General features: G+C 64.7%; 1 protein-coding gene across 2 annotated transcripts in view; it reads left to right on the top strand.

Moving 5' to 3' along the window:
- Positions 1-12,617, top strand: part of NTNG2 (netrin G2) — a 46,870-nt gene that overhangs the window by 10,641 nt on the left and 23,612 nt on the right. The window lies entirely within an intron of this gene.

Consider the following 12,617-nt stretch of genomic DNA (forward strand, 5'->3'; position numbering starts at 1 on the left):
GATTGTCTTCAAGGAGGGTTGCTGGGGAGAAGACGCCGTGACCTGTGACCTCTCTCTGGTCTCTGAATGTCTCCTCTCCCACGCTCACCAGAACGCCAGGTGCCCCCCCCCCCCCCCCCCCGTGGCGCTTGGACGGAGTGGGTGATAAATTGGTGCTGATGGTAGGGGTCCCTCATCCCAAGTAGTGCAGTTGGAAGGGCCTCAGGGATCAGCTAAGACCAGAGTGAACTGTGTCCCTCCCATTGGAACTCACTGCCCAGGGGACAATGGTGCCTGGACCAGGGCGGCCGGGTCCCCTGCCCCTCCCCGGGCAGTCCGAGGGCTCCTGGGAGCACAATACGAAACCACCGTGAACCTCACTGCCCGTTTCCTGCGCGGGGAAGCTTCGGCCCAGCAGGATGCCGTGACGGCGTGGGCCGCCAGGCCCAGGAGTTTCAGCCGTGGCCCATGGCTCGCATTCTTTCAAAAGAGTGGCCTTGCCCTGGCCGGTGTGGCTCAGTGGATAGAGCACCGGCCTGCGGACCAAAGGGTCCCGGGTTCGATTCCGGTCAAGGGCACATGCCAGGGCTCAATTCCCAGTAGGAGACGTGCAGGAGGCAGCCAGTCGATTCTCTCTCATCATTGATGTTTCTCTCTCTCTCTCTCTCTCTCTCTCTCTCTCTCTCTCTCTCTCTCTCTCTCCCTTCCTCTCTGAAATCATTAAAAATATTTTTTAAAAAACCCAAAACAACAACAAAACGAAAGAGTGGACTGGAGCCTGGGGACGAGGCCCTTGCACCCTCACAGGGGCACTTGGGGGGAAGCGGGGTGCGGTCTGAAAGCCGCCTTCGGGGCGGTGTGGCCACAGGCTACGCAGTTTGCTCACCTGAGCTCAGCCTGTGCGCAGGCCTCTGCCGGGCACTGCTCAGAGCTGACCCGAGCCCCCAGCCCCCAGCCCCGCACACCGGTTCTCCCTGCCGTGCCCGTGCTGAGCGGCGGGAGGGCGGCCGAGCGTTAAGGGTCCCTGCACAGTCAGCGCCCGCGATGCCCTCCCCCCCATGGCAGCTGTGGGTGCATGCAGGTCCGGCCCCAGCCCTCCGCCAGGAGCCGCAGGGAGTGGGGTCCAGGGGGTACACCAGCGCTTGCGGGGGTCTGGTGTGTCTTCACACGCATCGCGCAGGGCTGCACCCGGGAAGCTCTTCTGAGCAGCGTGTCCCCCACAGCACCAGGCAGGTGACAGGACGGGCGGCGCTCAGCGGGGAGGGAGTCACCCAGGTTTGCAGCAGCGACACCGCCAGGGCCTGTCTCCAGGGCCTCGACCCCCCCCCCCCGCCCCCGTTCTATAGCACACAGGCCCCTTGGCTGTCCTGAGTGTGGGGTAGAGGGGACCCATGATCTCGGGGTGCAACGACAGAGCGGTCACCTCCTCTCAGGGTCTCCGTGGAAAGGAATTAAACGGGTCCGTCCAGATCTCAGCCCGGGCTGCTAGCGCTCCCCCTCCTGGGAAAGGGACGGGTCCCAAGGCCTGGATCCCCCCCCCCCCCCCGCAGTTTGTCCTGGTGCTTGGGGACCGTGGGGACCCCGCAGTCCCTCATTCCAGCTCCCTCCTGCTGCCCGAGTCATTTGTCCACTTGACTCCAAGCATCGACCAGGGAAATGAAAGGAAATGAAACACGACCAGCGGCCGGTGTCGGTGAAGGTGAACAGGAGGCCAGTGAGAGCCGGGGCGCGGGGAGCCGCTCCCACAGGAGGTGGGTGCCCTCCCGGGACTGTGGGTTCCCGGATGGGCCCTCCCCCTGCGGAGTCAAGAGACAGCCCAAGGCGGTGGCAGCAGCAGGAGAAGCAGCTGAGCAAAGGGCTGCTGTCCCCGTCCCCGTCCCTGTCCCGAACCTGGTGCCAGCCAAACCCTGCCCACAGCGCCGGGGCTGGCATGGGCTGGGGCTGGCTCTGGGGACCAGGCTCCCCACTGGATGGGCTGCCAGGAGCTGGTGGCCGCGGTGTCTCCCCCCCTCCCCCCCCCCCCACTTTGGGATATAGGTTTCCAGCTGTGACTGGGGTCTGAGTAGTCACCCTTCCAGCCCCGGCATTCCCGGCGCGGCCCCGGCATTCCCGGCCTTCGGGCTTTCAGGCTCTGGGAGAGCGGGGGGGGGGGGGGGGGGGGGGGGGGGGGGGGGGGGGGGGGGAGCATGACTCCGGGCGCCCGGAGACCTGGACAAAGGCAGGAGAGCAACCCCACATCTGCAGCGACACCCCCCCCACACACTGAGCAGGGCTCCACCTTCGGGGGTCACAGCCCTTTTGAGAATCTGTGTGCTTTTCCTAGAACGATGAGCACTCACACACATATACACACACAGGCATACCTGCACATGTATACACATGCACACATACACATACATGTACATATGTACAGCACAGAATTGCACACACTTGCAGGGCTCCCCAGCTCAACCCAAGCTCACCTGTGGGCCCCTCCGGCCCCTCCGGAGCTCAGGAAAATCCCTGTTTTGTCTTCTCATAGCTGATTGGCCCATTATTGTCTGAGGATTTGCTCTTATTCTTTAAATTAATTTTTTTGTTACTCCTCACCCGAGGATGTTTTTCCATTGGTTTTTAGAGAGAGTGGAGGGGGTGGGGAGAGAAACATCGACGTGAGAGACACATCGATTGGGTGACTCCCTCCAGGTGCCCTCACGGGGCCAGGGACGGAGCCCGCAACCGTGGTGCATGCCCTTGACCGGAATCGAACCTGGGACCCTTCATTCCAAGGACCAACGCTCTATCCACTGAGCCAAACCGGCCAGGGCAGTCAGGATTTCCTCGATGCCACGCCTTCCTCTTCCTCCTCCGACCAGCACCCGCTTCCATTTATTGAGTGCCTACTGTATGCCGAGCCCTGGACCTAACCAGCTCATTGAACCCTCACAGGTGTTAACACATGTGGTAGATCCCGTAGCTATACCCACTTGAATGTGAGGAACCCGAGGTTCAGAGAGGCTAAGCCACTTGCCCAAAGGCACACAGCTTCCAAGTAGAGGAGCCTGGCACCAGCATCCCAGGCTGCCCAGGCCCAGCCCCCTCCTAACCAGGCTGCAGGTGACACTCTGAGCGTCAGAAAACGCCCAGCAGACAGGCTGTTGTGTGTGTGTGTGTGTGTGTGTGTGCGCGCGCGCGCACGCGCGCGCGTGACCGTTGGTGCTGGGTGAGCATACTTCCTCCCCGCACGTCCTGCCGCAGGAGGGAGGGCGGGAAGGGGTGCCGCTGGCTTCGCCGCCCCCTCTGCCCTCAGGGACACGGCTGGGCCACTTCTCTCACGTCCATCTGGCCACGTGTCTGCTCCCACGTACCAGCTGCAGGGGAGGCCGCTGGGCCTGGGGGAACCTGGTCTGCTTTTCTGGGGAAGGAGGGGGGAGGGGGAGACACACCAACAGTGGACAGTAATGGACCTAAAGATAGAACGGAGCGAGCGGTGGGAGGGAGGGAGGGAGGGAGGGGGGGGGAGAAGGGGCGGTGTCTGCCTGGCACGGGCAGGCCCCCTCCCACTTGGGGCCCCAGGGATGTGGCTGCCACTCAGCCTAGGGGACGGGCCTGGGAACCAGGAGGGTAGGGAAGGGCTGGGGGGCCAGGTGCCACCCAAGATGGAGACTGTCCCATCGCAGGTCCTGGAGGCCGGGGACCTTGCTGCCCATGGAGGCCCCCAGGAAGCCGTAGTCAGCTCGATGCCCAGGACCGGGCCTGTCCCTGGGGGTCCGTGTGGTTGGCCCGGGGCGCCCCCAGGTGAGTCTCACGTGAGAACTCTGTACGGGGTGTCTCCTTAGTAGGAAAGGGGTTGATTGTGTGGCTGTCTTCCTTCGGGGCCCTGGGGCAGCTGGGACTAGTGCTCAGTGAGGGGTGCTCAGGGGGCTGCACAGCGGAGCCCCCGAGGCTGCTGCAGGGTCGGGTGGGCTGGGCTTCGGCATCTATTAGGCTCCCGGGCGGTCCGGGCACAGCCGGGCCTGAGAGCCGCCTGGGTCTTCCTGGGAAGCACCAGCCCCTCCCAGCCTGCAGCGTGTTGTTGCTCTGAAATCGGAAGACCAGAGGGGAGGGTTTGCGCTCGGAACCCTCCCTTCCTCTGAGTGGAGGCGCTCCATTCTCAGGCACTCCATCCTGGCCCTGGCCCCCACCTGGGGGCCGTGGGGCCTGGCTCCCTCTGTCCCCAGATTCCTAACCTCTTCCTGGAAGGAGGCTGGCTGGCCCGGGGCCGGCCTTCCTGCAGCTGCTAAATGTCAAGTCTGCCGCTGCCCCAGGCCTCTCCCCGGGCCGGTCTCCTGTGCCCTTGCCCGCCACAGCACAAACCCCTCTCTCCCTGTAGCTTATTGCGTGTCTGGCCTGGCCCTCTGTGTGGTCTCTGGACGCAGGGACTCCTCACAGCATGGCCGGTCCTCTCCACCTGTCCACTCCCGCCCTCCTGGCCTCCTGAGCTTGCCTGCTGAGAGCTCACCTCCCCCAGGGAGCCCTCCGGAACATCCCTGCCATCCCCAGGCCCAGCATGAATGACGTCTCCGGTGGTCCCAGCAGAACGGTCAACACTCGCACGCGGGTCCAAGTGCCGGGTCACTGAGGGGTGCCTGGGGGTGGCGAGCAGCGGGTGGACAGAGGCAAAGGGAGTCAAGCTTCAGCCTCACCCCTTCTTGGACCCTCCCCTTCCAGGGGTGTCAGTCCTGGGCCTCCTTCAGGACCCAGGAAACCCCATTGTTCTGCTGTTTAGTGAGAAAGCCAAGCGTGGGGAGGGGTGCGGGGGGGCCGGTCTGCACAGGCCCAGGGGCCTGGGGACCGGCAGCCACCCTGAGTGCTCCGGCCAGAGCCCAGGGGGCCCCTCTGCCCTGCCCCCGCCCGCCCGCCCCACCTCCACCCCAGCATTTAAACCCTGCGAGCGCGGCGTCTTTCCTCCCTGATAAAATATTTATGTCAGCAGAGCAGGCCTCCTTGGGAAGCCGCTGTGCCTCGCGGACGCTTCGCACAAGCTTTTAAAGAGCAGGGCGCCTTCCCCTCGCTAAGCAGTTTCTAAGTCCTGAATCAATAATGCCCTTGGCTGGGCCTCCAGGACCCGCTTCCTTCCCCTCTGCGCCCTGCCCCCACCCTGCCCCAGTTTCTCTCTCTCTTTCGCTCCTCCTTCCTTCATTCTTCCCTCTCTCCTTACTGCCTTTTTAAAAACAATATGTTTTTATTGATTTCAGAGAGGAAGGGAGAGAGGGAGAGAGAGAGAGAAGCATCGATGATGAGAGAGAATCATGGATCGGCTGCCTCCTGCATGCCCCTTGCTGGGGATCGAGCCACAACCCGGGCCTGTGCCCTGACCGGGAATCAAACCGTGACCTCCTGGTTCAGAGGTCGACGCACAACCACTGCGGCAAATGGAAGCGTTGAGCTGTTTGGGTGGGGAGCCTCGAGGGGTGGAGGTGGGCAGGGTGGGCAGGAAGGGGGAGCAGAGATGGGGGGGGAGGGGGAGCGGGGGAGGAGGCAGCTGTGCACAGGCCGGCTCCTGGGTGGACAGGGTGAGGCTGTGAGGTGGGAGGCGCCAGGAGGAGGAGCCGGGCTGCCCTCTGGCCCTGGGGGAGGACAGGGGGCTCCTGGCTGGGGAGGAGGAGGGGAGGGCTCCCCTTTTCTAACCAATTAGAAGTGTGTACAGCACACCCAGCGAGAACAGGCCAACGGGGAAAGGAAGGAGCTTAGAGCAAAGAAAAAACTGGGGTGAACCAGACTCCCTTCCCAAACTCCCGGAGGATGAGCCGTCTGCGTGCCCGGTTTTTGTGGTGATGAGTCCCCCGATGGGGGAGGAGGGGGGGGGAGAGGGAGTCACTCCTTCTCCGAGACAGATGCCCATGCATCTGGTTAGTGACGTGGCACAGGTGAGGGGCTGGGGTGGAGCCCCCTGGGGGAGGAGCGCAGGGACCAGCCAGGAATGCGTTTCCGCCCCAGCCATTCCTAGAAACCGGCTGTGGGGAGAGGCCACGTCCCCTCTTCCCTTTTTAAGAATAAAACCTGGGTTCCTGGAGAGTCGCCTTCTCTCTCCAGAGCCGGGGCTGGACCCAGCCGCCCCTCCGCTGCTCGGCTGCAGGGGAGGAGCCAGGCAGGCAGTGCTTGGCATCCACGCCCTTGCCCCTGACCTTGCTTCCCAGCTAGCCCTCCCCTGGACAGCTCTGCCCTCTCCCGCACCCCCCCCCCCCCACCAAAATCGAAGGGCGTGGCGAAGGCTGGCTGGCTCCTCTGTTGGGGAAGCCAGAGTTGGGGCTGCTCCCAGCTCCCCCAGTCACTGCACAGTCCTCCCCGGTGGTGCCAGGCAGCGCCCACCCTCTCGGGCCAGCAGAGCAGTGGACTCGGAAGGGCACCGAGTGGGCGCTCAGCAAACCCTCCCCGATCCCCTGGTGGAGGCCCTCGCTTAGCACCCACTGTGTGCACACCGCTGTGGGGCGGGACAAGAGTGGCCCGGCTCCTGCTGTCCTAGGGTCCAGTCTCAGACAGAAGCTTCTGGAAGGAGGTCCCCTGGGCTCCCCCACAATGTGGAGGCCTGGGGCAGAGTGGGGATTTCATTGCCTTCCATTGCAGCCGGGTCAGACGGGTCGGCGAGGCCGCCTGAGATTCTGGGTCTGGGCGGGCCTTTGCCCGGAGATGCCCGAGGTGGCGGGTCTGGGTCGGGGTCCGGGGTGGGCTGGGGCCGAGCGCGGCTGCCAGAGGCTCTCCCCTAGGTTGGAGGAGTCCCAGGAAGACGCCTGGCCCTGGTCCTGGCCCTTCCCCGCCTGAGTGCCTGAGTGACGGCTGGGCTGGGAAGGCACAGCTCCAAAGAGCCACAGAATCCCCGAACATCAGAGCCGCTCTGCTCCCTGGCCGCTGCGGCTCCGGCTCCGCCCTGAAATGCCCGCGGGTCAGTTTCCGCTGATTCACAGCGAGGAGGGGTGACCTTGCGGCTGTCGCTTCTGCTCAAACAGGGAAGAGAAGCCGGTGGGCTGGGCGGAGAGGGAGTTAGAGGCTCGAGCAGGAATCAATGAAACTGGGGAGCAGTACGGGGGGGGGGGGGGGCGGGGGGGGGGGAGAGAAGGGGAAGGGGAAGGGGAAGGGGAAGGGAGGGGGGAGAGGCAGAGACAGAGCCAGAGCCGGGCAGGGCATCTCAGATTAGAATCCCCTCCCAAGAGAATCTCCATTCCGTTTAGCTAACAATTTATTCCCACGGCAACTTTTCTTACCGTAAGTAGGAGGTCGTTTGTCGGGGAGAATTCCCCGGCCCCCCGGCTGCTCTGCACTGGGCGGCGGGGCGGGGGGCGGGGGGGGGAATGTGTCTCTGCTCCCCTCTCCCAAGTGGCCTGGGACTGAGGCACTTAGACTTTGGGATGTCCCTGTCGGAGCTCCATATTTCACGAATGGGGAAACTGAGGCACGGAGTGGGCACAGCCCAGCCCAGGGTCACACCTGGGGTTAGGGACAGCCTCCCACACCCTAACTCCAGGGCCGTGGGTCAGGCGCTCAGGGGTCTGCAGGCCGCCCAGGCCCCAAGAGTTCCCCAAACTCGGAGCGTCCTGCCCGGGGAAGGGCACCCAGCACCGACCGGCCTTGTCGGCCTCCCTGCCCCTTGGCTCTGCTGCGCCTGCTCAGTACGGGGAGCTGGGCGCCCAGCCTCCCCCTCCGTGTCCCCCATCTGGGCGATGGCCATGCCCGTCCCTGCCTCGGCGCCCTCCCAGGGCGCTCCCCCGCGGATGCCTCCAGCCCCAGCGGAGGCTACAGGGCCGAGGTTCCAGACGAAGGTCGAAGGTCGCTGCAAAGGTCTCCCTGGGTGGCCCGGGCCTGGCGGCAGCACTCTGAGCTGTGAGCGTCTCAGGAGCCTGGCACGGGGCCGGGTGGGGGGGGGGGCGTATTCTTCTTCCCCAGACGTCACAGGACCGGTGAGCCCTCCCCCGGCTCCGCGGTTAGGAGGCCGGAGGGCCAAGCAGCCAGACCTCCGGGGACGTCCCGTCCCTCTGACAGTGGCTTTCCGGCTCCATCGCCTGTTGTGCCCGCAGCTTGCCTGCTGTGTTTGCAGCCTGGCCTCCCCCCCCCCCCGCTGCAGCCTTTGCTCAGGAAACGCCGCAGGAGCCGCTGAAGACCCTCGCCGGTGGGAGAAGCGGGTGCGTGGTTTCTCCGCAGCACTGCCCGCCCAGGCGGCTCCTGCTTCTTGTCCACGTGGGAGACTCGTTCCCGGCCCGGTCTCGGGGGCTGGCGTCCAGGCTGGCAGCCCCGACCCCCCAGGCCGTGCCCTGCCCCTCGCCCGTCAGCTGGCGCTCACCTGGCTGACCCGTGTGCCTGCAGAGATGGGAGCGCAGGTGGGAGGGCTTGGACTCCCTATTTCCATGGTCCGCAGCGTCCTGAGGAGGTGAGGGGCCGGCTCTGCTCAGCCCCCTCCGGGGCAGGGGCTCCTGTGGGCGCCTGGCGCTGCCGGGAGGAGGCAGCGGCCTGACAGGCTCGGCGGCCCTGGCACGTGGTTGCCACTCAGTGACGCCATGGTCGTTGTGTCCTTCCCAGCCAGCAGCCCACGTGTGAAGCTGTGTTCATCATCGCCACCAACGGGGACTTTCTAGGCCAGTGATGGCGAACCTATGACACGCGTGTCAGCACTGACACGCGTAGCCATTTCTGATGACACGCGGCCGCTGAGGCGGCCGCATGCCGAGGATGAAACATTTGCTGCTCCTGAGGATGAAACATTTGCGAAATAATGTTTTTTCCTCAGAGTGACACACTCCCCGAGTTATGCTCAGTTTTTTGGCGAAGTTTGACACACCGAGCTCCAAAGGCTGCCCATCACTGCTCTAGGCACGTCAGACACATCCTCTCGCAGGTACTGGACGAGAGAGGGAGACTCAGAGAGGTAGAGCAGCGGCCCCAACGTCACACAGCTCCAGGGACAGTGCTGAGAGCGAGCCCAGGGCTTTCGGATCCAAAAGCCATTTCCCTACCTGCTCCGGGCTCCGGCGGGGAGGCGGGGCGCGTGGCCCCCTGAGCGGGCGTGGAACGCGTGGCGTTTTCCCGGAGTCGGTCCCGGGCTCTCCATCGGGGCAGGACGTGTGTTTTTATCGGCTCGTGAACTGTCTAAAGAAACGGTCGCTGCTTCCGGTATCCAAGGTTGGCTCCGGGGCCGTTCTGAAAGGCGAGAGGTGTGCCTCGAGCTTCCGGAACCTTCTCCCGTGTGGGCCACTTCTGTGCACCGGTTGCTTCCTCGTGCAATCTGACGGCACAGGGAAGTGGAGGCGCTGGCCTCCAGCCTGGCCTCCCGCGGTGCTGTCCGCAGCTGTCAGCCGGAGGCGGGTGCGGGGAGACCCTGTCCAACCCCGGCTGCTCCCGGAGTCCTCCCGGCTCAGCGCTGCCAACCCTTCGGCCGGCGCCACGCTCCGCGCCTAAATGGTTAAGTGGAAGACCGAGATCTCTGAGCACGAGGGCGGAGGAAGGAAGAAACAAAGCGGGAGGGAGGGTGGCGCTGGCGACGGCCTGGGATTTATTTGTTGTGCTCGCTGCTGGTGAGGCCGCTCCGCAGCCGGCGCGGGCGGAGACGGGCTGATTCATTAGTTTCTGACCATCTGCTTCCCGGGCTGGGATCGGGGCGGGGGGCCAGCAGACCCCGCAGGTGAGGGCAGCGGGGCCGGCAGCCAGGTCGGAGCCCCTGTCCTTGGCCAGAACCGGCTGTGTCAGTCTTCTCGGTGACAGACAGGCCTGGGAGGCTGGGGTCGGGGAGGGACCCCGTGTCCCCCCCGTGGGGACCACCAGGAGGCTGGGCCGGGTGAGGGGCGGGAAGGCAGGGACAAAGAAGGACCAAGGTAAATAGAGGAGGTGTGGGGACTCCCAGAGCTGGGGTTGACAAGAATCATATCAACATTCAATATGAGATTTATGAATATTAATCGACTAATTATAATAACAACTAAGTCATGTAACAACAATCTAAATAATAAAAGCCCGGTGACCGTGATGGCGGAACGACCAGAATGACCGGTCGCTGTGATGTGCACTGACCACCAGGGGCAGATGCTCAATGCAGGAGCTGCCCCCTAGGGTGAGTGTGCTCTCACAGGGGGAGCGCCGCTCAGCCAGAAGCCGGGCTCACGGCTGGCGAGCGTGGCAGCAGTGGTGGGAGCCTCTCCTGCCTCCGCGGCAGCGCTAAGGAGCAGCGAGCCAAGTGGTAAGGAGCGAGCAGGTGGGCAGGTAGGAGTGAGGGGTCCCGGATTGTGAGAGGGCACAGGCCAGGCTGAGGGACCCTCCCCACCCCGCCACTCACACACACACACACACACACACACACACGAATTCCGTGCATCAGGCCTCTGGTAATAACTAGAATGTAGGGAGCAGTTACTGAGGCCCAGGCCACTACCCCGTCCCAGGCAAGCACCCTCCCTCACACCCTCATACCCTCAGGACGGATGAGGAGGGAACCGGCTCTAGAGATGGCGTCAAGCAAGGAGGGCTTCCCGGCGAGGGAATCTCCTGAGAACCGGGAGGCGACACGGCTCAGAGGTGAGGGGACACAGCCGCCAGGGAGAAGGCACACCTTCAGTGCCATGTGGACAAGAGCTTTCCAGGCGGACAAGGAAAGACGCCAGACAGACGGACGGCTCCTGGCGATGGTGTGGTGAACGCACGGTTCAGCCCGCCCCTCTGAGCCGTTCCTCCCGCCCTGACCTCTGGCTCCCCCGGGACAGGTGTGTCATTGCCTGCTGGGGCCTGGGGGCTCCAACAACAGCCTCACTTTCTCAGGTTCTGAGGCTTCAAGTCCAAGGTCAAGGATGGTTTGACCCTCGAAGACGAGGGTTGGTTTCTCCTGAGGCCTCTTCTCGGCTTGAGGATGACGGAGCTCCCTCCGCCGCCTTTTCGCGTGGTCGCTGCTCTAGGCACACACGCCCTGTGTCCCTGTGTCCACAGCTCCCCTCTTACGAGGACCCAGCCTGACGGGGCCACCCTGACCACCTCCGCATGACTCCGCCCCTCCTTAAAGGCCCGGCTCCAACACGGCCCCACTGGAGGAGCTGGGGTTAGGCTCCGACACGTGGATGTGAGGGGCCGCTAGCCCGAACGAGGAGCCAGGGCAGAGGGAGAAGGCGGCCTGGGGCCGGGGGAGAAGACAGTGCTGGCTGCAGGGAGGGGCGGGGGACGCTGACTCGGTTGCAAACCATGTCCTCGGCCCCCGATGTCCGGGCATGAACTCTGGGCAGCTGCCCTCTGCTCTCCGCCCTGAACAGCACAGCGGAGCCCGGTCCGCCTCTGGGCCCAGCCCGCGGTGGGCTGGCCACGCCCTGGGGAGGGGCTGTCCCCACGCAGGCCTGCCTCCCCTGGCCCAGCGGAAACCTTGTCTCTGCAGGCCACGGAGCACCCCTATGGGGCCTCTCGCCCCCCCCCCCCCATACAGGGTGACGCCTCAGGGTCCCCCAGCTGGAGCCCGAGGGAGCTCCACTCCAGGGAGGTGTCTCGCGAGGTCGGGACACCCTGAGACTGTCCAGGACAGGAGCCAGCAGAGCCTCAGAAAACAGCCCACGCACAAGGAGGCCAGGGCCAGCCGCCTGCCCGGGCCTCAGTTTCCCCTGTGCTCACTGAGGGGTTGGACTCAGGAGGGAACCCCTTCAGCCCTGAGGTCCGGGTCCCGTGAGTCCCAGGGCTGGAGGGTGGGGTGGGCAGTGCAGCCTGGGGGGGACCAAGGACAGAGCTATTTTGGTCAAGCGCGCTTTGTGGGAGCTGCCTCGGCGAACCCAGGCCAGCCCGCCCCCGAGGAGTCTGGGCCCAGGGACTGGTCCTTCCCTCGAGGGGTCACAGGTGAGGTCCTGAGGCTGTGGTGGGGGTGAGCGCTCAGCCCCTCTGGAGACGGCACCCCACTCTCCCCTCTCCCCCCCGCCCGGGGCTGGATGGCTCGCTCTAGAGGGAGCAGCTTTATCTCAGCTCCAAGCCGTTTGTCACGGCGCAAGCGGGAGACCTGAAATATTCATCAAAGAAGCCGCGAGGGGTCCGGGCGCGGTGACGGCCTTGGTGACAGGCTTGGCTTTTAATGAATAGATTTTGGCGTTTAGAGCTGTTGAGCCGGACAGCGGAGAGCAGAGGGCTCCTCGGATGCCGCTTCCCACCCGCACCGCCCCTCACCCCGCCCGGCCTTAGCAGGGGCGTCAGTTACAACGGATGAACCCACAATGCGTGCCTATTAACTGACGTCCGCAGTTCACACCGGGGTCCCCGGGTGTGGGTGTGACAAATGCCCGATGTCATGGATCCACCGTGACAGCCCATACGGTCACTCACTGCCCTCAAACTCACCCGTGCCGCGCCCCCCCCCCCCCCCCCCCCGGCTTGTCCCGCCGCCCCTGGGCAGCCTGTGCTGGTGGCATTTCAGTCTCCGCGTGCGCTCACAGGGCCTCTAGATGCGAGGATGGATCTGAGCTGCCATGGAGGGGAGCCCCGCTGGGCGGGGAGCAGGCTGCCAGCCCCCCCAAACCCCCGGGAGGGAGGACTGTAAGCCAGAGGGGCCGTGCCCTGCATTGCTCACCAGCGCCCCCCACTGGGCCTGCCCGGCACGTGCCAAGGACCTAGAACTGACTTGCCACAAAGATGTACCCCCTTGAGGGGAACCCTAAACACTCAGCACCCCCAGGTGCCCA

This window comes from Eptesicus fuscus, chromosome 15 (genome assembly GCF_027574615.1).
Source record: "Eptesicus fuscus isolate TK198812 chromosome 15, DD_ASM_mEF_20220401, whole genome shotgun sequence".
Lineage (NCBI taxonomy): Eukaryota > Metazoa > Chordata > Mammalia > Chiroptera > Vespertilionidae > Eptesicus > Eptesicus fuscus.